A 23,485-nucleotide genomic window follows, 5' to 3' on the forward strand; every position below is an offset into this window, starting at 1 on the left:
TTCCCTTGCAAGGCTGTTTTCAGGCTTCTTGGATAAAAATTTTGCAGGGATTAGTTATATGGCACAGAAGCCCTTGTAGCTCTGGGGTTTGGCATTGGTGCCACTCAAAAGTAATGGTGAGCACTGAAGAAAAAGCTGGGTTTTATCATGCTCTGAACTCCCTGAGTGCCTCACACAGCCCTAGCAAAGGTAGAGTGGCAGTGAACCGACGTCTTTAATCTTCTGGATTTTTGTATTTTGAACTTATGCCCATTGCAACAGTCGTCATCCAAGGAATTCGATAGTGGGAGGATCTGAATGGATTCCATTTCCATTCTGTTTGTTGTCATTACACCCGGTTTAATTTTTCCTCTTGTATTCCTGGGTACAGACACAGCCTGCATGTGGCTGCATTCCTGGTGGGGAAGGGTGGGAGAGCTGGATTTTACCATTTACCATCCTATTTAAGGTAGCTTTTGCCTTCCTTTTATTGTTTTCTGTAATCAGTATTTTGGATTGTTATTGTATTTTATATGAGGAAGGGCTGCAATAGGTGTCATTTCTTTTAAATACTCAATTTCTCTTAAAACTTCCTATTTTTTTGGCAAAGGGGATCCTGGAGCTTTGTCTGCTGGGAGAGGAAATGGTCATTTCATTTACCTACTTCTGTTTTAAAATCTATTTTTTAAATCTGTTGCTGATTTTAATTGTATTTAAATCAAGAATCCCAGCTTGCCGATTTAAAAATTTGTTTGTCAACTTGTTTTTTTGGTTTTTTAAATTGTGCTTTTGTTCTCCTAACAGAAATTTCTACTCCCTGCTTGGTCAAATATCAGTTGTACACTGTTGTCCTTCCATTAAAATTAGAACTCCTTTATTTTGGTCACTGCTTCTCTGCACACTTATTTAAGCAATGGCATCTAATTAGTAATTCGAGAGTCTTTGTTTAATTTTTTATTATGTAGGAAACAGTGATACATTTCAGTGATGATGTGTGCTAGGAACTAATGTCAAACTTCCCTTGGAAACTGGAATCCACATTAATGCAGCGTGAGGTGCACAAGTGTTTGTGTTCATAGAACTACTTTCCACTTGATGAATTCCTGAGAAAAGCAGCAGCCTTCTCCCAGAACAGACTGGGATGTCACAGCAGGAGTGATCTGACAGGTGTTTTCATAGAATCCCAGAATGGTTTGGGTTGGAAGGGACCTTAAAACCCATCCATTCCCACCTCCTGCCATGGGCAGGGACACCTTCCACTAGCCCAGGGTGCTCCAAGCCCTGTCCAGCCTTGGACTTGGACACTTCCAGGGATCCAGGAGCAGCCACAGCTGCTCTGGGCACCCTGTGCCACGGCCTGCCCACCCTTCCAGGGAACAATTTCTTCCCAATATCCCATCTATCCCTACCCTCTGTCGGTGGGAAGCCATTCTCCCCTGTCCTGTCCCTCCAGCAAAGTCCTTGTGCAAAGTCCCTCTTTTGGATTGTTTTAGCAAGTATAAGGTGTGAACCTGTCTCAGCTTGTAGGGCGTGGAAGATAAACATCAAATCGCCCACATGAAAGATGTTGCTTTTTTCTCCCTTCTTCTACCCAGATATTGAAGTGCTCTCTTGGTGCTTGGATTTTGTCACAAACATTTTGCATTGCCAAATCCCTGTGTACCCACCTGACGAGGTTTTTAGCAGGCTGTGTGAGCGGAGCAGGACAGAATTGGGCCGAGGTCAGGGGTACCAGGCCTTGTAAAACAATTTCAGCGTCTCTTTGTACAGATCTGTTTGTCTTGTGATCCATCAAAACCCAGCTGGGGAATTTGTCCGGGCTGATGGCTCGTTTCCTCCTTGGAGAGACCTTCAAAGGCTGCCATACAAGTGGTTGACATTCTTCTTCACAGACACATGGTTGTTCCAGGAGGTTCATTAATGCAATGCTGCCTTCAAGCTCTTTGGAAATTTAAGGGTCTAAGTCTCTTGTTTACACCACTGTGGAACCAGTTAGGAATTGCAATGACTCGAGCTTTTGTAGTCTGTGTACAAAAAGGGAGATTGAATTTGATGGGTTTGGTGGGAATTAAGATCAGAAGGGAATATTAGATCATCTATGCTAATTATGAGTAAATTAGATGGTGCAAATTCTGAGCCGAAAACTAAATGCGCACTGTGATTCCTTATGGGATGAACTCTGTCACAAGGAACTGATGGGTGAGAAGAGGGTGTTAATTGCTGAGGCTGCTCTGATGGGGCATAGCTGATGCTCACTGGGGCATAGTCCATGCAGCAGGCAAAGAGGGAATGGCATCCCTTCTTCCCTGGACTTCATCTGATCCTCGGGCTGATCCTGAGCACGGTGGGCAAGATGCTCTGGGCTGCCTTAGAAGAGGCTCCTGCAGAGCTCACAATGCCGGTGCTCTGTCACCTTTGTAGCTGCTGTTTAGGGAGCTGCAGGCTGGGCTTAGATTGTCCTTAATCTCTTCCTTGCCAGATCAGAGAAGTCTGGCTTCCTCACCTGGTTTTCCTAAGTCCTGTGCTGTGTGCAGTTTGGGGCATTAATGACTTCTCTTGACTGGCCAGCCAGAGCCTTCTACTGCCCAAAGGGACACCAAGAGTGCTGGAGAGGGACTGGGGACAAGGGATGGAGGGACGGGACACAGGGAATGGCTTCCCACTGCCAGAGGGCAGGGTTGGATGGGATATTGGGAAGGAGTTGCTCCCTGGGAGGGTGGGGAGGCCCTGGCACAGGGTGCCCAGAGCAGCTGTGGCTGCCCCTGGATCCCTGGAAATGTCCAAGGCCAGGTTGGAGTTCTAACAATCTTTAGGGTCCCTCCCAACCCAAACCATCCTGTGATTCCTCCTCACATCAGCCTGTGGTGTTACTCAAGTCATTGATGGTTGTTTTGGACAAGCCCAAGTATCAGCCCCGTTTTCCTTGTTTCTGGCTGCCAGCTGAATGTGGAGTCATTGACTGCTGTCCTTTGAGCACAGTGGTCCATATTGCTTTAAACCCATTTAGACACAAATGTTTGATTGTAATTATTGCCTTAATATGTAACTGCAAGGTTTTGATAGACTTGTTCAGAGTTTCCAAAAAGCAAAGTAGTGTAAAATGGATTTACATGTTCCAAGATCAGGAGGGACTGACATAATCCTCTGGTCAGATGAAAGACCCTCCTGAAGCTTGGAATTGAGCAGGTTTTTTTTGTCTTTTGGAAACAATTAATATTCAAGTAAAGATACTGAGTCCAAGATTTATTAAATCCTGATGGATCCTTCTGATGCGCGCTTGGAAAGCTCTTCTGTGTTGGCCTGGCTTTTTATCTGCTCAGACTTCAGATGCTTCTATTTTATCTATTTCTGAACTTGCAGAACTCCAGAAAGCCTTTCAGACGAATTTAATATGGAATAAAGCAAAAAGCATGGTTTGATTCCAGACCAAGTCGGTCAGGCAACAGCTAGATAAGTATAATTAGCCTTGTAATTGGAATACGTTGTAGACAATTAGTTTTTGTAAATGTGTGTAATTTAATCCCAAGTAAAGGGTCAGGAGGACCTTGCTGTGAAAGAGGTTAAGGAGTAACATGTATAATTTCCAGGCCTTCTGATGCTCATGTCTGACACAGCTGGAGAGGAGCATGTCCATCTTTCCAATGGCAGCAAAAAATCCAACCTCCACAAGGTGAGTCAGGGCTTCTGTTCTGCCTTTGTCTCCCAGTATGCATTCCAAGAACAGCCTTAATAAATCCATGGGGGATGCGATAGCAGCAGTGATTTAGAGAATCCCCCATAAAAAACCAAAGTCTGTGAGGTACTAAGAGCCACTCTGTGGGAGTCCATTCAGCTTTTAGGGAAGCTCTTGAGAAATGGGATCCGCTCTCATCCCGAACACTCAATTCGTGCTCTCTGTGGCAAAGGGCTGCAGGTTCTCACCCATGCGGTTACATGGTGGCACTTGGGATGTTTTTCTTCCTGCAATCCTTTTGTCAGGAAAGGGGCAGCCCTTCAGCCTCCAAGGTCAGCCCAGGAAAAGGGTCTGCTTCCCAGACATGTGGTACTCATTTGCTTGGAATTTTTGACACCACTTATTACAATATGGCACAGCTGCAAGTTCCCAGGCTCTTGTTTTTGGGCTAGGATTGAATGGTAAGAGAGAAATGCCCAAACGTCTCCCTGGAATCTTACAACACAGCTTGGATGTGGAGTGGGGTGCACAGGGAACACGTTCCCAGGATTTAACAGATCCTGCATCATTATGGTTGGCCTTTATAGCTTTAAGGAAACAACCTCAGTGTGTTGGAGTCCCCAAGAACGGGTTGGTGGTGCTCGTGACCAGCTGCACCTGGGCTTTGCCAGAGTTCTCTGTGTTATTTATGGCTCACAGGCTGCACTGTGTGTGACCCACGTTCTGTCGGCACAGATGTTGGGGCTGGGGATGGATTCCATGGAAGGAGTCGGCAAAGGGGACTCACAGCTCAGTGTAGGATCAGTCAGCGACAACAAAAGCAGAGGCTGGAAGAGCAGGTTCTGGTTTCTTGCCTTGTGCTGCAATAGCAGGAGCAGTGTAACCATACGATTAACAGCGAGAGTCCAAAAGTAGCAGGGTAATAAATACTGGGAATTCAAAGGAAACCTCAGCTTCTGGCAATTACAGAGTCTGTGCAGCAGAGAGATGGAGCTTCTGACTCCAGTGTTATTTGTGACCTACTTGGAACTGAAATGTTGCAAGAGCCTGTTTGTTTAATACTCAATTGCTTTTTTTATAAAGTTATACCATATTCGGGTTAAATACAATCCTTTGAACATGGACTGATAGATAAACATTCTCCTCAGAAAATTCCATCAGTTCTTGTTGTCTTTATTTTTATTGCCAGCAAGTGCTCAATGTGTTCCTTCTTTTTCCGTTGCAAAAAACCCCCGCCCCAAACCTCCCTAACCTTTCCTATCATGTATCCAATATTTTATAGAGCAATCACAAAGGGTAGTGAATTGAGTAAAACATACTATCCTTGGCAGGATTTCCCTTATGACTAAATCCAATATGAACAAAGAGGACAAGGGCAAATAACTTCACTTATTCAGGTCATTTTTCATAAGAATCATAAAAATTAGATAGAAAAGGCCTATTAGATTATCTCTCCTCTCTTCCATTTTGCCAGTTCTGGGTTGTTCTCTACAGTAACCTTGTGAAATTTTATTTGTCCAAATGGAAGAAAGATCATCTTCCTGCTGGTTATTCTTTTCTTTTTGAGTGGAAAAGGATGGATGGTTTTCCCATCTGGGCTAGGAAATACTTCTTGTGCTTTTACAAGGCTCATTTTTAATTTCTACAGCTGTCTCCTCTTCAACAGTTTTATGTTCCTCTTTTTGGGCACTGTGATCTTATCGTGAGGCGTTTCCTACACTTGGGCCCATGTTTTTAATTCCACCCCGTTATTCCAGTTGTTCAAGTATTGGAATAACCCTGAGGCCATCTGTAACAATTTCACCCCATTGTGTTTCTGCCCTTCCAAGTGCTCGCCAGGGTTAATGTACCAACAACAACAGATTGTTCTTGCTGTACAGTGGGAAATGTTTATAATGCTCTTCAGATTAAAATAATTTAAAATCCTCTTAAAAAGATGTTTCCCACTGCCCCCCCCCCCCCCCCCCCCCCGAGAACTGCCAGAGAAGTATATATAAGATGACTTAAGCCCCCCCAAACAATAAAAACCAAGCCTCTTACAATGGTAAAGGGCCATGAAGAGTTGGAGAGAAGCTCTCAGTGCAGCAGCTCTGGAGCTTGGTTTAACTCCACACGTGTGGTTTAATTGCCGTGCTGAGCTTCTCACAAGCTGAAGAAAGCACTGGAACATGTTTGACATTTGTTGCTCTAAATTACAGTTGTATCAGTATCATTGAAGTGTCCAAAAAATGCTAAAATTAAGAAGGGCTTGGAATGAATTAATGTTTAAGGAGTGTATGAGCTTATCTGCAGCTGAAAGGTCACTGAGTAAATTCTTCAATGATCCCAGTGTTGTGGGGGTGCTGCTGAAATGACAGATCTTGTTCTGTTACCAAAAAAAAAGATCTGGGTTGGGACTCTGGAGCAAAAGGGGATGTGTCTCATGTTGCTGGGAAATAGGGAATCATAGAATCATGTCCCAGAATCCCAGAATGGTCTGGTTTGAGAGAGACCTTAAAGCCCACCCAGTGCCACCCCCTGCTATGGGCAGGGACACCTTCCACTATCTCAGGTTGCTCTGAGCCCCGTCCAACCCGGCCTTGGACACTTCCAGGGATGCAGGGGCAGCTGCAGCTTCTCTGGGCAACCTCAGGGTGCCAGGGCCTCCCCAGCCTCCCAGGGAACAATTCCTTCCCAATATCCCACCTAATCCTGCCCTCTGGCAGTGGGAAGCCATTCCCCCTTGGTCTGTCCCTCCAGGCCCTTGTAAATAGTGTCTCTCCATCTTTATTGTTGGTTCCTCCAGGCTCAAAGGCCACAATCTGGGGGCTGGAAGTGCATGTGGCCATGGCCTGTCCAGCTTTTGATCCCCCAGCAGCCCCAAATCCTTCTCTACAGGGCCGTGCTCAATGACTTCTTCTCCCAGTTTGTTCTTATACCCCAAGCCAGTGCAGCACTTGGCCTTGTTGAAACTCACAATTGCCATGAATGTCCTGCTTCTCAAGCTTGTGCAGGTCCCTCTGGATGGCCCTGTCCTTCAAGAGTGTCACCTGCACTGCTCAGCTTTCAGGAGCAGTGGTTTGATGGAGTAAAATGGTTTGGCATGGCTTTGGAGCATGCACTGTGAGGTATCCTGTGGATCCTATGCCAGCAGGTCTGGGACCATACACATGTGTCATCTTCATCTCTTCAGTGCCTCAAGAGTGAATTGCTAGGAGTGGAATTTTGGAGGGAAAATAAGGGAAAGGAATTCCCCCCCTCAGTCAGGGGGGAATTAGGTGCCTTAGTCTGTTCTCATCCTAAAGGAGTCTCAGCACCCAGGGTTTGGACCTCTCCAGCCTCTGCTGGGTTCCTGAATTACTGCAGACTCCTGGGTGACGCTAGAGAAATCAGGCAAGTCTATAATTCATGAACGGGAGATACACTGAATGTGACAAGGAAAACAAAGAGAAATTAGGATCCACAGAATGAACATTTGTGACAGCAGTGAGGATTCTTGGAAGCTGATTGTGGATCTTAATGGGACTGATATGCTGCTATATTAAAGGGAAATAAACCTATAATATATAATAAAGCAGCCTTTTTTGAGAATTGGGTTTTGATACATGCATTTGGTTATATTTTAGTCTAAAAAATAGGGTCTTCTGGTCAGACAGATAAGAAAAGACAGCTTTATGCTTAACAACGTCCGTAATAGCCCTTCTTCTGTCTCTATAGCCACATCTCATGTGTTGATGCTACTCCTGGGCATCCTGCATCCTGGTCCCTGTGTGGGAGCACAGTTCTGAGGGATACTGTCCCTGTTCTCTGTGGCTCTTGCATTGTGAAGTTTGCCTGCCTTTTAAAATGGAAGAGGGGACTACAGTCCCTGGCAACACACAGGGATTTTACTTAAAAATACTGTTGTGGAAGAGTGGTTTCACTGTGAAATAAAACTGGCATCCTTTTGCTCTGCTCTCCATAAAATCCATGGATGGGAGGGTGGCCGTGTACAGACTTGCTGTACATTAATTTTGTTTGCAAAAGCGCTGTAATTATACAGCTCTCCTGCCAATTTGGCACAGGAAGACAAGTAAAATCCCAAGCGGAATGCTTTCCCCATGAAAAGTCTTTTTGTAGGTTTTTTTTCTCCCTTAGCTTGAACATAATAACCTGATTGGCAAACCATTTAAAAAATGAATTGCAGGGCTTCCAGCATGAAATGATTGGCTCCATAGGAGTTACAGCGTTTGCATACGTGGGAGAAAAATCCAACTGTGCCGCCGAGATCCGCTGGGATGTCCTCTTGGAGAGCCTGCCAGGCTGCAGTGACCTGGAATGCATCCAGCTGGTGCGTCACCTCTGCTACCAGCGCTGCATTTCTTCAGCTTTTAACTCAATTCCTGCTCTCAGTGGCAGCTGTTTAATTCTTCTGCCAGAGATAGCTTCAGGAGAGGGGAAAAAAAAATAGAACTGCAAATAGAGGAATTGTTTAGAATATTGGGCCTAAACATAGATGATGGTGGTGATGGCTGGTTCCATTTTTAGCTTCCTGAAGAAACAAGGCTTATCCAGCAGTGACATCTACTCATCGGCTGCTTCCTCACAGGTTGTGAGTGCAGGGGTCAACTTCAGCCAAATTTCAATTAAAACCCAAGTTTTGCTCCAGGTTTTGGTGTTTGGTGGATGGGGACATTTGACTTTGGAGCTCAGTGATTCCTTTTTGACCACGTGGCTGCAGGCACTGACTGCAGGGCAGAGGAGGGAGAGGGGGTCTTAGAAAGCATGGGAGCAGGAGGGGTGGAGACGTGGGTGCCTCGCTGGTGTGTGAGCTCTGATACCACGGTAGAGAGTAAAAATTATGGCAAAAGCAGGCTGCCGTAGTTCCCTGTCTGAGGGAGCGGCCTGCTCTGTGTCACTCGGTAGGCTCCCACCAGGGGATGTCTTCTGCTCTGTTCCCACCTCTCCTTGTGCTGCCATGGCCATTTGTGGATCACTAAGGCTTAGGGAACGTTTTTGGCCATGTTATTTGGAGCTTAGATGAGCTTAAGGCAGCCGTGAGAGTGAAGGCCGGCGAGAAGCTTGTCTGAGGCGCGAGTGGCTCCTCGCGGCCCACAAAGCTGCTTTGCCTTAAGGAGCCTGGCTCCGGGCAGGATTATCCGGCTGGCTGGGAGAGTGCTGTGGGAGCCAAGTGGGCATGGAAGTGTCTCTGGGGAGGAGGACCAGCATCTCAGTGTCACAGTCAGTGCCTGAGCGCAGGTGAGATATTGAGCTTATCAGCTTGAGTCCTTGGGGTTTCTCTCCTGCTTTAAAATCCAACAGGCTTGTTCAGTTGGAAGGGACCTGCGAGGATCATCCAGACCCCCTGGCTGACCAAATGCACAGCATGTTCTTAAGGGCATTGTCCAGGTGCCACTGACAGGCTTGAGGCATTGACCACCTCTGCAGGAAGCCACTTCCAGCGTTTGACCACCCTCTTGGTACAGAAATGCTTCCAAATGTCCAGCCTAAAGTGGCCAGTGGGACAATCCTCTCTTGCCCAGCTCTTTGGTGCATCGCAGGCTGTGGTTTGCCCTGACTGCTGGCTCCAGCTGACCAGCATCCCCAATCCCTGTCTGCAGGGCCGCTTCCTACAGATTTGGGTGGGTTTGTACAAACATCTGCTGGCCCATGGCTGGTGAAGGCCATGTTCTCTGCTCCCATCCCTGGGCAGGCTTTGCGGCCTTGCATTCCCGGCTCCACCGGCTGTGGAGAAGCAGCAAGGCCGTGTCTTTGCGACTCAGACCAACCTGGAGAATAAAAGCTGCAGCACTCGTTTTGGAGAGGACTTTGCCCTGTTTGGGATCTGGCAGAAACATTTTAGGATTCAGCGATGGGGAAGTGCTCCGGCTGCAGAGCTCTTTAAGATGCCCTCCCAGAGACTGTGGGGAGCCCCTGGCCGAGGGAAGTAAACTGGTGACCTGGAAAAAGAAAACGAAGGAAACAAGATTAGTCTGCTCGACAGGGAATGCCATCCTGGGATTTATTTTGATTCCTGTGAAGGTAGCAGTCTGAAAGGCTTTATGCAGTGAAAATTTGTGTTTTGTAATTAGAGAGAAAAAAGACATACCTTTGAGATATATATATATATGTGTATATATATATATATATATGTAAAACATACAGGGATTGGTTCCTGGGTGGGGCCTCTGGGAGTGCTTTGGAGAGGCTACTCTGCATGATATCCTTTATTTAGCAACTGTCATGCCCGTTTGTAGGATCTGTAGTGATAGAACCTGTCCTGGGAAATGTCTGAAATCCAGAATCATGAAATATTTAGTGGACCGTTCACTGCTAATGGGCTCCAGCCCTGCGCCAGCACCACAGGATCAGTAACAAAAGGCTCTGTGTACCAGTGCCAAGCTGCCTGAGACTGCTCTGAGTTTGTTCAAGTCTTATTTCAGCTTTTATCAAAAGCAAAATCTGAGTCCAGCAAGGCAGGGTTTGGTTGGTTGAAACCAGCAAAGGCTTGTTTTATTTTCTTTGCTCAGAGGAAACCTGGGATATGTCATGTGTGGCATACACAGAAGTGAGTGATTTTTTTTCAGCAGTAGATAAATTGATGTGAGAAAAAATACACAGTATTGATTTTCCTTTTCCTGTGGCTTTTGAGAGGTTGTTAATGCAGCAAGTACACAAGAGCACTCATATGTCTGTCTGCACAGTAATCGCTAATGAATTGACTTTCTTAAAAACAATTTTTAGTCTGTAGTTTCAGTGACTTGATTTGTGGAGTAGATGATATCTCCTGGCACATAATTACTCATTTTTGGGCTGTGTAAAAGGGGGGAGGATAAATTTTCCTGCATTATCTGTAGCACTGAGCATCTCTCCTATTACTCATACAAGTTTTTTCTCTGTGTCTTCTTCCTTACTGTAGCTGAGCAAAGAGGTTTGTAAGGATCTGAGGCTTTTTTCAGTGTTAAAATTTACGGTACAGACACTTTCTAGAGCTAATTCTTGTGCATTCTGACACAGCAGTGGTCATGATCGTGACAAGGACAATGATTTATACTCAGGAGACCAACAATTCATTTCTCTCAGTGTCTCCAAGTGACTGCAGAGAACTTGTTTTCCTTTGGGAAAAAACCCCAAACCTGCAGCAGGACCCATGGTGATAATCATATTAACAGTACAGTGAAAGCAATTTGATGACATGTGACAGAACGTGACATGCAAGGCCCTGTCAGTCTGGTGGTGGTGATGACCCGAGGATGCTGAGGAAGGCAGTGGGGAGGAGCTGACCCATGGAGTGGGATGAGGTGTTTGTCCATGCTTGGGGAATTGTGGCCGATGTCCAGTGGAAGCACTTCTGATCCTGATGCACAGGTGGGCACGTGGTGATGCTTAGGAATCACTGGTGTTCGTGGACACTTCTGTGTGTTGCTCTTGGTTCATGCTGTTCTAGGCGTGCAGTCAAAATTTGGGGGTCATTAATATTTTCTTCCCATTATCCAGTGCAAGATTGCAGTGTGTCCAGTTTCTTCTGGATATGCTCTACACAGTCAGTGTTATCTGAGATTTGTTGTCCCAGAGGTTTTGCTCTAAAGCTTTGCAGGTTGCCATGGTGGCAGAGGGACCATGTCGTCAGTGTTGTGAGAAGAGACAAACATTGATTGTGTTGCTCTGAGGTGATTTATTCCCAATAACTCCTTGTCTTGGCAGTCATCTGGTGATCTCGGTTCTCATAACAGTGATCCTTTTTCAGCATCACTCCTGACAGGCTTTTCCTGATCATTCCCTTGCTCTTTGCTGTTGTTCTAATGTACCACTTGCTTTTAGCCACTTTTCTGGTTTTTGGTCTCTCTTCCCGTGGTGGTTCTCGAGGTCCTGCCAAATCACCGATCTCCACTTGGAAACCTTCATAAGGAGGAACAGTGAGTCTGTGAAGGAACAGTGACCATGTTGTGAGGTACAAATTTAGGGCTTTTCATTCTTGCACATTCACAGCATTGCTTTTTCCCCCCCCCACTTTATGTGCTGTTTACAGTGCACATGGTTTCTGCAGGAGGGCCTTGGACATCTGTGCATTTGGCTGTTTATTGCAGAAGGCTTTTAGTGGGTTAAGGAAGCACACAGAGGGGAGCTTTTGGAGTGGCCTGTGAAATGATTTTGCTTAGCTTTGTTTTAGCACTTCTTGCACAAACCTCTGCTCCCTCCCCTTGGGTCGCAGCTTTCCAAGCTATGCCAGCAAGAGCAGAGTCAGGCTCTGCTAAACTCCAATAAAGCACAGGGCACTTTTAATTTGCATCTGTGTAGAGGCGCTTAATTACAAACACCTCTTGTCCTGCCTCAGTACTCCTGGTAGCTCCTCGATCGCTCCCGGTAGGGAGCTAAGCAGCTGTGAGGATGGATGTCATTCCCTTGAACTTGGGAAGGTTTTCTACATCCTGAGGAGTGGTGGGCCGTGAGATGGATGAGTCAAAGTCAGTGGTTTGATGTACCCAGAGGGCTGGTTATTACAGTATATAATCATGGAATCACAGAATATCCCAAACCGGAAAGGACCCACAAGGATCATCATGTCCAAATCCTGGCCCCGCTCAGGACAACCCCAAGGATCCCACCATAAATCCCACCCTCAGGATGTGTGTGGGTTCACAGTGAGACCAGCACTTCTAAACTCTGTCTCTCAAGGGTTTGGTAGGTGGGTAGGATGCACCATCTGTAAACCCATGGATGAATTGGAAGGAAAGCTTCTGGTGAGGCAGGAAAAACAACCCCAAACCTGAGCTATTGCCTGAGGAAACATGGGAATCCCCATTAGAGAGATTTAGATTAGAAAACACATCTGCCAGGAGTTTGGCTCTTGGAATTTCATCAGGGAAGTCCCACCTTGTTTTCTTCCAAAGGTAAAAAAAAACCCACCAAAAAACCCCACCAAAACCCATCCTGAAAATACATTGCATGTCTGTATTATTTATATGTCTAGAAATGGACATCCTATTGCAGTGCATCCACATCCTCTCAAGAGATGGTCCCAGGATATTCCAGGAACCACTTCGGACATGCAAGCCTTAGATTCAGCTTGGAAATCGTCAGGGAAGTATTTTCTACTGAAATACAGATATCCCCTTCTCACCCCCTCAAGAAACAGTAAAGCCTGTTTGGAGGAGTGGAAGTGCAGTACAACATTTAGTTATAAACCAAAGATTTCCAAGCCATGTTGACTTAAAGCATCTGTTAGTGAAACGTGTCTGCTCTGCAGACAGTTTTTGTACTTGTGCTGCGCAAGCACATTTCAAACAAGCACAGCAAATGTGCTGCTGAGAACAATCCAGCGGTGCTGCTTGGGTCATTTAGATGACTTAATAGGTCTTTTCTTTTTCCTTGCTATCTGTATTAAATCAATGATTCATATAAATTATGCCAAAGGGAGTTAATTGTTATTGCATGGTATAAAAAGCTGCCAAACTAAGGGCAAAACTCTGATTACAGCGCATGAAATAAAATGGAGTTGTGTTCTGATTGCTGAAAGCATAAAATGGCTGATCCTATCACCCCTACCGAAACGGACTGGACAGGAATTCCTGTGGAACAGTGGCAGTGGAGGCCTTCCACTATCCCAGGTTGCTCCAAGCCCCATGCAGCCTGGCCTTGGACACTTCCAGGGATCCAGGGGCAGCCACAGCTTCTCTGGGCACCCTGTGCCAGGGCCTGCCCACCCTCCCAGGGAAGAATTTCTTCCCAATATCCCATCTAACCCTGCTCTCTGGCAGTGGGAAGCCATTCCCCCTTGTTTTATCATGTGACAGTTGAAACACAGCCTGTTGTGTGAAGGAGAATGAAAAAAGATACACTTTTAGGAATTATTTGAATCAAAGTCTGGGGGTTTTTTTGTGCAAGGAAAAGTGCTTTTCAAATAGCAGTCAGCACTGGGAAATAAAATAGAGGAGCATGTGGAATATGTAGGTCTGGGGTAGGACAGAGGAGGACAGCATTGGGGGGATGTTGGCAGAGCGGAGTGGTTTGGAATGAGAAAGTGGATTTGTTGGAGGCAACGGGAAAGTTCAGGAGCACCACGAGACACCAGAAACTTGGGAAATGGCAGCGCCGGAAATGAGGAAATCCACACTCTGCAGTGACTAAATAATTAATAAGGGACCATTTCTGGCCTGCTTGGTGACCTGACCCGACTGCAGGAACCAAATGTGTGGGGTAAGGATTAATGTGCCTTAGGCAAGGTCTGCACTGGGATTGGAACAGGAAATGATTAAAGTCCTTTGCAAAAGCTGGAGGAAAGCTCGTTATTTTGCTCTAATATTATCAGGAATTTTTATAATCCAGGTGCAGTATTCAGGAAGGTGAAGTAGTTGAGTGTTGGGGGGGCCCCCATGATGTCTTCAAAGACTGGGGGATATTACTCTGAATTTTGGTGAGTTTTCCACCAACACTGTAATACCTGTCCCTGTGTGGCATAGGGGATTAAGTGAATAAAAATTAAGCCTACAGTGACAGAAATTGCCAGTGACTTCTAAAGGAAGGAGAGATTGGGACTGCTTCAAACAAGTGCTTAATGAACCCCAGTGAAAGAAATGTTGACTTAACTCATTTTTAATTGCTTTTAAGCTCTTAAGTGAGTTTGTTATTGAAAAGTAATTAAAGGCCTTGAAAGATTGTGGGGAACTTTGGGAACACCTTTATGGAAAGGCAGTTACTCACCTTAAAATAATTTTTATTGCTACCTAATCTGTCTGAATCGCTCAATTAATTACTTAATGAAGTGTGGTTCAGCGCAGGGATGCTGCTCAGGTATGGCAGAATGTGTGTGCTTTGGGTATAATGGAAGGCAAAACTCCTGATAAATAGTCAGTTGTTGCTTTGAGAAAGTTTATGGATAAGTAAAAATAAAACCAGTCAGTTTTGTGAAGCCCTTTTTTGCCCAGAACTCCTTTTCCCAAGACATACATGAGAACTGGAATGGGTGAATTTTCCTTGCAGAATCACAGTTTAAACAATGTTTTCATCAGTGTGGCTCAGTTGGTTTTTCAGATGGAAATAACTGCAGCAGGAAGTGTCTCTGTCAATACAAAAATCTCCAAATTGATTTTGTTGGCATGTTTCTGTTGAGGACATTGGAGAAAAGATTCCAATGCTGCCTTGTTGGCCCGTGTAAATTGCACCAGATTACTAAACTAGACTAGAATTTACTCCCCTTTCGTTTTCTGAGCCCAATGAAGTGAAAATCAAGAATGAGGGCATTTATCTCCAGTGTGTTTTTCTGGATTACAAACTTTGGCAGATGTGGGGCAGAGCGGTATTTCTTGGCAAACTGGCATGTTTGAAAGACTGGCCTTGGAGAAATGAGTCTCTCTTAAATAGAGCTAAATATAAAAGCAAACCAGCTCTCCCTCTGTTTAAGTCTCTCTTATCTGCTGATAGGAGTTCAGATTAGAGTGTCTGACTTTAATATCTTCAATCCACCCATCCTGCTGCTGCATCGACTCCCAGCTTGGCATCTGAAAATCCAGGGCTCAACAGGAGCAGGGAGCCCAGTGCTGGTATGTCAGTAGCAGTTGTCCTTTTCCTGCTCTTTGGCTCCAAAAGCAACCCCTCCAGTTTCCCAGGGGATTAGACTCCTTTTTTTAATCAGTAACTGGTGAGTAAGTAAAAATGCGGATGGGATTTGCCTCTTTTCCTAAGCTCGCTCTGCCCTTCTGGCCTTCTGCTGGCATCCTCTAAGTGGGAAAGTTACTCTAAGGATACAGTGGAAGTGATGTCAAAGGGAGGTGTGGTTGGGGGTGACATTCAGAATCCTGACACGTGTCACTTGTCTTGGGGGCTGAGCCAACGGGATGTTCTTGGAGGAAGAACGATGCCCAACTTTTCCAGTTTAATGATTTCCTGCCTCTTGAGTTCTCACTTCTATCCTGCCTGTACAAAACCAAGGTGGCTCTGTGGGATACTTAATACTCCAGAGTTTGCAGAACCCTCTAATTTTAGGAATTCTTTGCACACCTGGAGACGCTGAATCATTGTGTGTTTTTCCATGGAGTTTTCCTGGAGGGATGTTCTCCCATGGTGGATGTGTGCAAGGTGCTGCTGAAGCACATGGCCCTTTTCACCCTCTTCCTTAAAAGCTCCTTCCTGTCCAGACTGGCCAAAGCCATTGCTGGTGATTCCGAACAATTCCAATTCTTCCACCGGGTGCTGGGGATGGGTCTTTGGCAGGAGGAAGCTCAGGAGCTGGAAGCAGCAGGGAGCCTTTCCCTCCTGAGCAGCATCAGTGTTTGGGGAATCCAGGGATGAATTCCTGCTGGTGCTACCCTTCTTGCTCCATGCCAGTTCTCCTGGCTGTGCCCTGTATTTCCTAACTCCAGGGTGAAGCTTTCCCTGGGAGCTTCCCTCCTCCTGTGCTGCCTGTTCCCGGTGCTGAGCTGCCTGGGATGTGCCGGTCCAGCTCTGCCAGGGCCATCTGGTGAACCAGATCAGGGAACAGCAAACCCAGGTTATTTTTAACCCCGATGCCTTCCCTAATCCGGGTCTCTGTAAGGCTCTGGGGCAGTCCTGGTGGCACAAAGGCACCTGCCAGTTTTTAAGGAGAGGGAAGACAGGAAGGAGCTTCCAGCCAGGAACGACCCTGTGGTTTCCTGCAATGTTCTCTGCCTTCCAAAATTATTTCTTTCCATGCCTTTATTTCCTGCTAGGTATTTGCACAGATGTTTTCGCTTCCAGTTGCTCCAGGTGGATCTCATTGGATAGGTTTTTTTGCCAGTAACTCTGGTTTCTCAAGATTTCAGGTTTTTTAAATTTTTTTTTAAATGTGCCTGGAGCAGACTGGAATTTGGGTCCGTTCCGGATAATCTGTATATATTCATTAACGTTTTTCCCTATTCTTCCAGAATTTAGGTCCTAAATGCATTAGGCTCCATTACAAATGTCTTTGGTATCCTCTCTGTGGTGTCTTCTTGCTCATAGCTCAACACCACACCCTTCACTATCGCCTTTGAATTCTGTGCCTTTAATTCTATTCCCTGTGTGAGTAAAGGTGTCTGAATTAACCTTCACAATGAACCTGCCAGGGCTTCTCCCAGTGTCCAAATAGATTCTCATTAATCCCTCTTTTGTAATGCCGGGAAGGGTTGTGTTGGAGTGTTTTGCTTCGATTTTATTATTTTTTTTTTAAGTAGAGGAAAAGGTCACACTGAGGCTGCTCTCACTGAAAGGTTTATTTTTATTTCTAAGACAACGGCTGCATATAATTTTTAATGCTGCACTTTCTGGAGGTTGACTGTTGTCAGTAGCACAGTTAATATGTCCTTCAATTAACAATAATCTTAGATAATGAAACTGTTTTCTTTTCATTACAAAGTCGTTTGTGACTTAGAAACCCCGAGGTGCCTTATAATATATAAATTGCACAAGTGAGAATAATTATTCCAGAGTCAATTCTAGAAGAAATTTGGAAAAATTGTTGAAAACAGGCAGTTTTCAACAAATTTCAGTTTCAGCAATGTTCAAATTGAACATTGACTTTTGGGGAACTTTTCCCTTTCCATTTTGTGGCGTTTGGTTGCTCAGAGGGCTAAACGCAAGATATTGCTGATTAGGATTTGACCCTGCAGAATGTCAGACATTTGCTGAATGTTTTTATCTTCATTTGATAAGCAGTTGTGGAGTGTATTTTTATACTACCACTATTTTATCAGAACCCTCTGCAATCTACCAAAGCAGGTGTTTTAATCATTGCATCCTAATTAAATCAATCTATTTTACAATCCATCTACCCAGCTCCTACCACTGGAGTCCAATGTTATGGAAAGAAGAATGAAAACAATGGATAAAAAAGGAGAAATGTAGAAGAATAATTGTAATAAGATCATCATTAAAGTGTAGCTACTGAAACAAAAGAAGAAAACTAAATTTGGGGCATAGAAGGGAGGATAGAATTAAAAATCCTGTTTTAATGCTTGAAATAGCACATGGAGTTAATGAAGATATTAGGGAACAAGCTTCCCTACTTAGTAGCTGCAGTAATCTTGGGAAATATTAAGGGATTTAATCTCTTTCATAGCAAGAAGGAAGTGGGAGGGTAGGGAGGAATTCTGGGCTGCAGGAGCCTCCTTTGGTTTCTTTGCTTCACTTGACAAGAAAGGTGGAGAGGGCTATTTATGGGAGCTTGTAGTGCCAGGGCACAGGGAATGGCTTCCCACTGCCAGAGGGCAGGCATGGATGGGATATTGGGAAGGAATACCCCAATATATAATTCCCTGTGAGGGTGGGGAGGCCCTGGCACAGGGTGCTCCACAAGTAGGGCTTTGTTTTTCTGTGTTCTTGAAGTTTTCCCTGCCTGTAATCTGGGACTTAATGCCAGCAGGACTTCCCAACGTTCTGCTATTCCCCTACACTTTCCAAATTAATAACTCCTCACAAATTCATTTGGTTTTTGTCGTTCTTTAATGAATGTCTTTGCACTTCCACTCAAAGACACTGATTGGGGCTGATTGTTTTTCTGCAAATACATCCAAATTTGGTCAATCCTGGCTGTTCCCTGCTGGTTTTTGAGCGGTGGCAGAGGGCAGGGATGTGTGTTGGCAGCTGGACAGCCTCCTTCTCTGCAGCTCATCACAGCTTCTCTCTGCAGCAGCAGCATCCACTTACTCTGAACTGAATCATTTTGAATTCTGGTCAAGAAAAAACAGAAAAGGAGCAAAAAAAATCCCAAAAGGGTGAATCTGCTGAGTGGCAGCACAATGCAAGTGGGTATTGATGCTGCTGCAGCTAAAGAGAGATCCACTGCTGAGGTTAATGAGAGGTGGGGACTGTTCTTCTCCTGTAGCAGCCAGAGCTGAACAAAAGGGGGAATGTTTGGAGAATCCCTCGGCACTAAAGGCTGAGGCAGTGCTGACCTCCTGCCAAATCCTGGAAGCCTTCCGGACATTCAGCGCCGTTGGACACACACCTTTAGTGTTTGTAAGCAAGAGCCTATGGACTTCCTTGGTTTATACAAACATAAGGATGTAAAAGTATTCCAAAATGGGGACTTGGAGCAAATTGAGCTATCAAAGCAGCTCTGAAATGAAATAATAATGATAAAGGTGTGGGGATTAAGGTGTGAAAGCAGCAGAAGGAGTGATTGGTGATCCCGTGGCTGATGCTGAGCCTGGTGCAGCAGGCAAGGCTTGCTTTCCCGAAATCCAAGGGAGGAGGAAGATGTGAGGGAGGTGGTTTTCTCCCCCATTTGCTTGAACTTATTTTTGGCTTCTTTCTTGCCACAAAAGGAGTAATTTGTTTAATTTTACAAAATGTTACTGAAGCTGTTGGAAGTGGAGCTGCAGCCCACGTCTTCTTGATAAATGAGTGTGTGTATTCCTGGAAGGAAGTTAAAATGGAGCTGTGTTATATTCGGTACCTCCTGAAGCACTGAGGCTACTTTGAGTACAGAATGTGCTCAGAGAGAGACTAATTTGCCACTGCAGAGGTTGGTGGGATGAGATTTGTCAAGTCCTTGTCTCTGCTGAAATTCACTTACTCTTTCTCTCCTGAAGGTATTTTAGGATTCTTTCTTTGAATTGAAGGGCCATAAAAACAAGTCAAAAAGCCTGAAACCAGAATTAAAATCCAAGCAATGAATATGCTTCTTATAATGTAGAAATACATAAGTCCAGCACCTGTGGAAGCAACGAGCGGAGATGTTCCTGACCTGTTTCCCTGAGTGTGCTCATGTTCCTGGTAGCACCAGTGTTGGGATTATTTGGACACTGGAGCATCAGCAGGGTGGGTTTTGACTTCTCTGCAAGGATGCCAACTCTGATGGCAGGTGGTGGCTTCCTGCAGGAGGCAGGAAAAAAAGAGATTCAATAAAAATGAAGATTTTGCTGTTTTCTGTTCATTTGCAAATTCGTGCTGTTTCATTTGCTGGCTTGAAGGGTCTCGTGGTGTAATTCTACAGGGAAGGATGGGATGTGCCAGCACTCCCAAAAAAAACCTCAGTTGTTGTACTGGATTCAATGTTTTCTGCCTCCTGCTTTCTCCCCCAGAGTTTTTTGAGTGAATGTGAACTAATACAGGATCAGTGGTTAGAAACCATGAAAAAATATTTAATGTAAACCTTTTGGTACTGGGTTGATTAAAATAAACAACTGTTCCGAGGAGCTGGTCCTGCTGTGGGAACAGTAGGGTTTCTGTTCCTCCCTATAATGCATAAAGCATGTGGAGTGCCCTGAGAGCTTTTTCGGGGTGCTGTATTTTATTTTGAGGGATTTCATTTTCAGTTCTCTGTGCTTTTGTGTCAGCTGGGAAGGAAGAATGTAGGAACTGTAAAACTTAGGCTAAAACCTGTTTAGTCCCAAATCCTGACAAGCAGCTGGTAAACAAGTATTTAAATGAAAGCTTGGACTTTGTTTTCTCCCTCTGGAAAGCTGGGAAGGCCTTGGTCTCACTGCCAGCTCTGGTACCCCTTCCTTCTCCTCTCATCCTGTGTCTCCAGCGCTCCTCCTTTCCTTGCCTGCATGTCTTACATGTCCCTTTCCTCCTTCTGCCCCAGGGGAGGTGAAGAGCACTCTGAGCTGGGAAGAGCCGTGTTTTCTTCTGGCAGGTTTTCTGCAGAGCCTCACGGGTGTTTCTCTCTCTCTCTCTCTGTCCTTGCTGCCGCAGAGCTCTGGAATGCTGTGAAGACTCCCTGCCCAGGCACACTCCTCTCCGGATTATCTCCATCCCAAGGAAGCTCGTGTCCAAGAGGTACCAATTCATCCTGTCTTTGTGCCCTTCACTTGTAGCACTTCTAGCTACAGTTTAGTTTAGCTACTGCTCCCAAGACCTTTTCCCTGCTCCCTCCAGACAGAAAACCTTGGATGCCGTGGGGATTGTAGGTGTTGCTGTTTGATACGGTTTGGACTCTTCTGTCTATTAAATGAACTTTGCTACAGAAGCATTTTACATTTTAGAATAGAAGTGATTTCTGGGTCAAGAAATGCATAAGCTGAAGCTCCAGCAACACTCTGTGCCTGGTGTATTTTATTGTGTTGATTTAGAAAGTTAATAAGCATCAGGTCTTCAGCAGCCTGAGTAAAACACAGAGTACTTACGTGCTGCTCCTAGAAAGAATTGTGAGAGGGTTTCTTTTTTTAGTGTTTATTAGTCTTAATATCTTCCTAGTAAATAATACATTTTTGTTTTATATTAAAAAGGAGACTTGTGTTCATTAGCTGGGTCAAAATCCCCAGGTTGGCCCAGGCATAGAAACTTCTGTCATTTCCTGGAGACAGGCAAATTGTTTTCTAATAGTTTCTATTTCTTGGGAGAGGAAAGCTGGAAACATTGCAGTGTAATTTGGTTGGAGCAGGTTCTGTCTTAACTCTTTATTTTGGTTTATAGTGCCCAGCATGATTGATGAGACCTGAGCCAGTCAAGCCCTCTGAGCATATATATATATGCATATGTGTGTGTACATATATATATATGAGAATAGAATATGTTAATATGTTATAACAGTGGGAGAACATGATCTACAGGAGCTGTGATACAGGAATGAAATCCTTCTGGAAAGTATGCTGGGAAAATGTCCCTGTGTGCCTGCCCTTCAATTTTCCCTTAGGGATTCACACTTCCATGTTGGACAGAGAAAACAGTGGGGTGGCTGAAGTGTCTGACCCCATCCAGCTGCTCTTGTGCAGGAGTATGGAAAAACCAGGGTTGACTCAATGCTTTTTCCATTTTATATGTTTTGCTGCTCATTAATGACATGAACTTTAAGTGTCAGCTGCTCTTGGGTCCGCTGCACTGCATTGGGATCAAACCTTGGGCACACTCTGACCCTTGTCCTCACAATAATTTAGCACTCCAGCCCTGCTTTGGGAAAAGCTGCTCTAAATCAATGCCTACTCTTTGGGTATAGACAAAATCTGGGTATTTCTTCTTCTGCCCTCAGCAGCTCACCCCAGCTTAGGTGGGATGGGACAGAAAATGCCAAGGATTTCAGAGAAGCTTTTCCTTGCTTGTGCCAGCCTTGAGGCAACAACAGTGATCTGTTCATCTCCTGCTTCCCCCTTTTCCCCTCTTCATGCTAGAAAAAAGGATACATTTGAAAAAAAAGGGTCTTTGATGCTGCTCCTGTCCCTTTTTTCTGCATGTTTTCCCACAGCACTGGGGCTGTGCAGCTTTTTTGGGGTCTGAGAAGCAGAAATCCAGGGCTGTGGAAGGGGAGAGGCAAAGCCACGGGTGGGTTTGATGGGTGGCAACATGGGAGAAGGGAGACAAAGCAAGGCTGGAACTGATGGGAAATCCAGAGAACAAGATGGTCTTTCAAGTGGGAATATGTGACGTGTTGGCTTTGCATGAGAAAGCTCCTGCTCCAAGGGTTCCTGGTCCAATCCAGCTCCAGATTTAGAAATTCTAAGCTCAAGAGTGGAATTGATGGAGGCTGTGGAGACTTGGCTGAGGAAGCAGATCGGGGTTGCTCTCCAGGCTGTGATTGCCCTGCTGGGGATCTCCAACAGCCACTCCAGATATTTACTTTTGGGTGACTTTGTCTTGAGTTGAACCCCTCCCTGTTAGACTCGGTGTTCATTCAGAAATCAAAAGGTGGAGGAAATTGAGTTAAACTTGAATGTGTGAGTGCTCCATGTCTTAGCTTACTTAGGTTGTTTCCTGCTTGGGAAGTACCCCACTCCCTCACATCCTGATTGAAATTCCAGCGATTAAATAGTTAAACACGGCGTGTGTGTAAAATCCATGTGTTTCTATGAATACCTCTCTTATCTCTGTAATGGTTTGGTTTGATGTAAATATTTTTAAATGTGCTTTTACATTAGGCTGGTTTTTATCCAGTGTGTGTGAGTGGAATTTGGAACTGGGCCTGGACTTTATGCTTCTGCTCCTCAACATTTCTGAACTCATATGGAAAATTTCTGGACTTTAGTCTCCTGAGCATTTCTGCCAGTTTGGTGGGGTCTTCACTGGGCTGGAGATGCACTGAAGCCAGTGCTGAAGTGGAGCATTTTGCCAGCAGCTCTTGGACACTTTCATGCTGTTGGGAACATCATTTAGTGAATTTTTTTAGTGCAGGAGCAAATCCTTTGTTCACAGATCTGAAGTTTTCCTGCATTGCCAGCTCTGTTTTGGAGAACAAAATTCTTTTCAGAGAGCATGTGATATGGAAAATGTCAAGCCAAGTTATGAGCTGCATCCAGCTCTGGGGCCCCCAACATCAGGAGGACGTGGAGCTCCTAGAGCCAGTTGAGAGGAGGCCCCGGAGCTGCTCCCAGGGCTGGAGCCCCTCTGCTCTGGAGCCAGGCTGGGAGAGCTGGGGGTGCTCACCTGGAGAGGAGAAGGCTCCAGGGAGAGCTCAGAGCCCCTTGCAGGGCCTAAAGGGGCTCCAGGAGAGCTGGAGAGGGACTTCGGAGTGACAGGACAAGGGGAAATGGCTTCCCACTGCCAGAGGGCAGGATTAGATGGGATTTCAGAAAGAAACTGTAGCAAAAACACTTTAAAAGGGAATTTTTTTAGAGGAGTGGATCTGACTAAGAAAAGTATTTGCAAGAGCGTTTCTTAGGATGAAATCCTGGGTCATTAATCTTTATAAATTCATCACCTTATGTGAGGAAGAAGTTTCCCTATGTGATATTACAGCATATTTAGGTGCATCACAGAATCCCCAAATGGTTTGGGTTGGAAAGGACCTTAAAGCCCATCCAGTCCCACCCCTTCCCATGGGCAGGGACATCTTTCAACCTATCCCAGGTTGCTCCAACCTGGCCTGGAATACTCCCATTGATGGGGCAGCCACAGCTTCTCTGGGCAACCTGTGCCAGGGCCTCCCCACCCTCACAGGGAAGGATTTCTTCCTAAGATCCAGTCTAAACCTCTCTGTCAGTTTGAGAGTAAGCTTCATTCCCT

At 45.3% G+C, this 23,485-nt stretch overlaps 1 protein-coding gene across 4 annotated transcripts in view; it reads left to right on the forward strand.

The window, feature by feature from the left end:
* Positions 1–23,485, forward strand: part of FAM168A (family with sequence similarity 168 member A) — a 132,502-nt gene that overhangs the window by 18,593 nt on the left and 90,424 nt on the right. The window contains exons 2-3 of one of the 4 annotated variants that reach the window (XM_039554932.1): positions 3,567–3,649; positions 20,246–20,329. The gene's annotated coding sequence lies outside the window, so the exon portion shown is untranslated. Of the gene's footprint in view, positions 1–3,566; positions 3,650–8,850; positions 8,870–20,208; positions 20,330–23,485 lie in introns of those variants that run through there. The other 3 variants (XM_019279640.3, XM_010413308.4, XM_019279639.3) reach the window with 3 other exon arrangements.

Source organism: Corvus cornix, chromosome 1, assembly GCF_000738735.6.
Source record: "Corvus cornix cornix isolate S_Up_H32 chromosome 1, ASM73873v5, whole genome shotgun sequence".
NCBI classification, from domain to species: domain Eukaryota; kingdom Metazoa; phylum Chordata; class Aves; order Passeriformes; family Corvidae; genus Corvus; species Corvus cornix.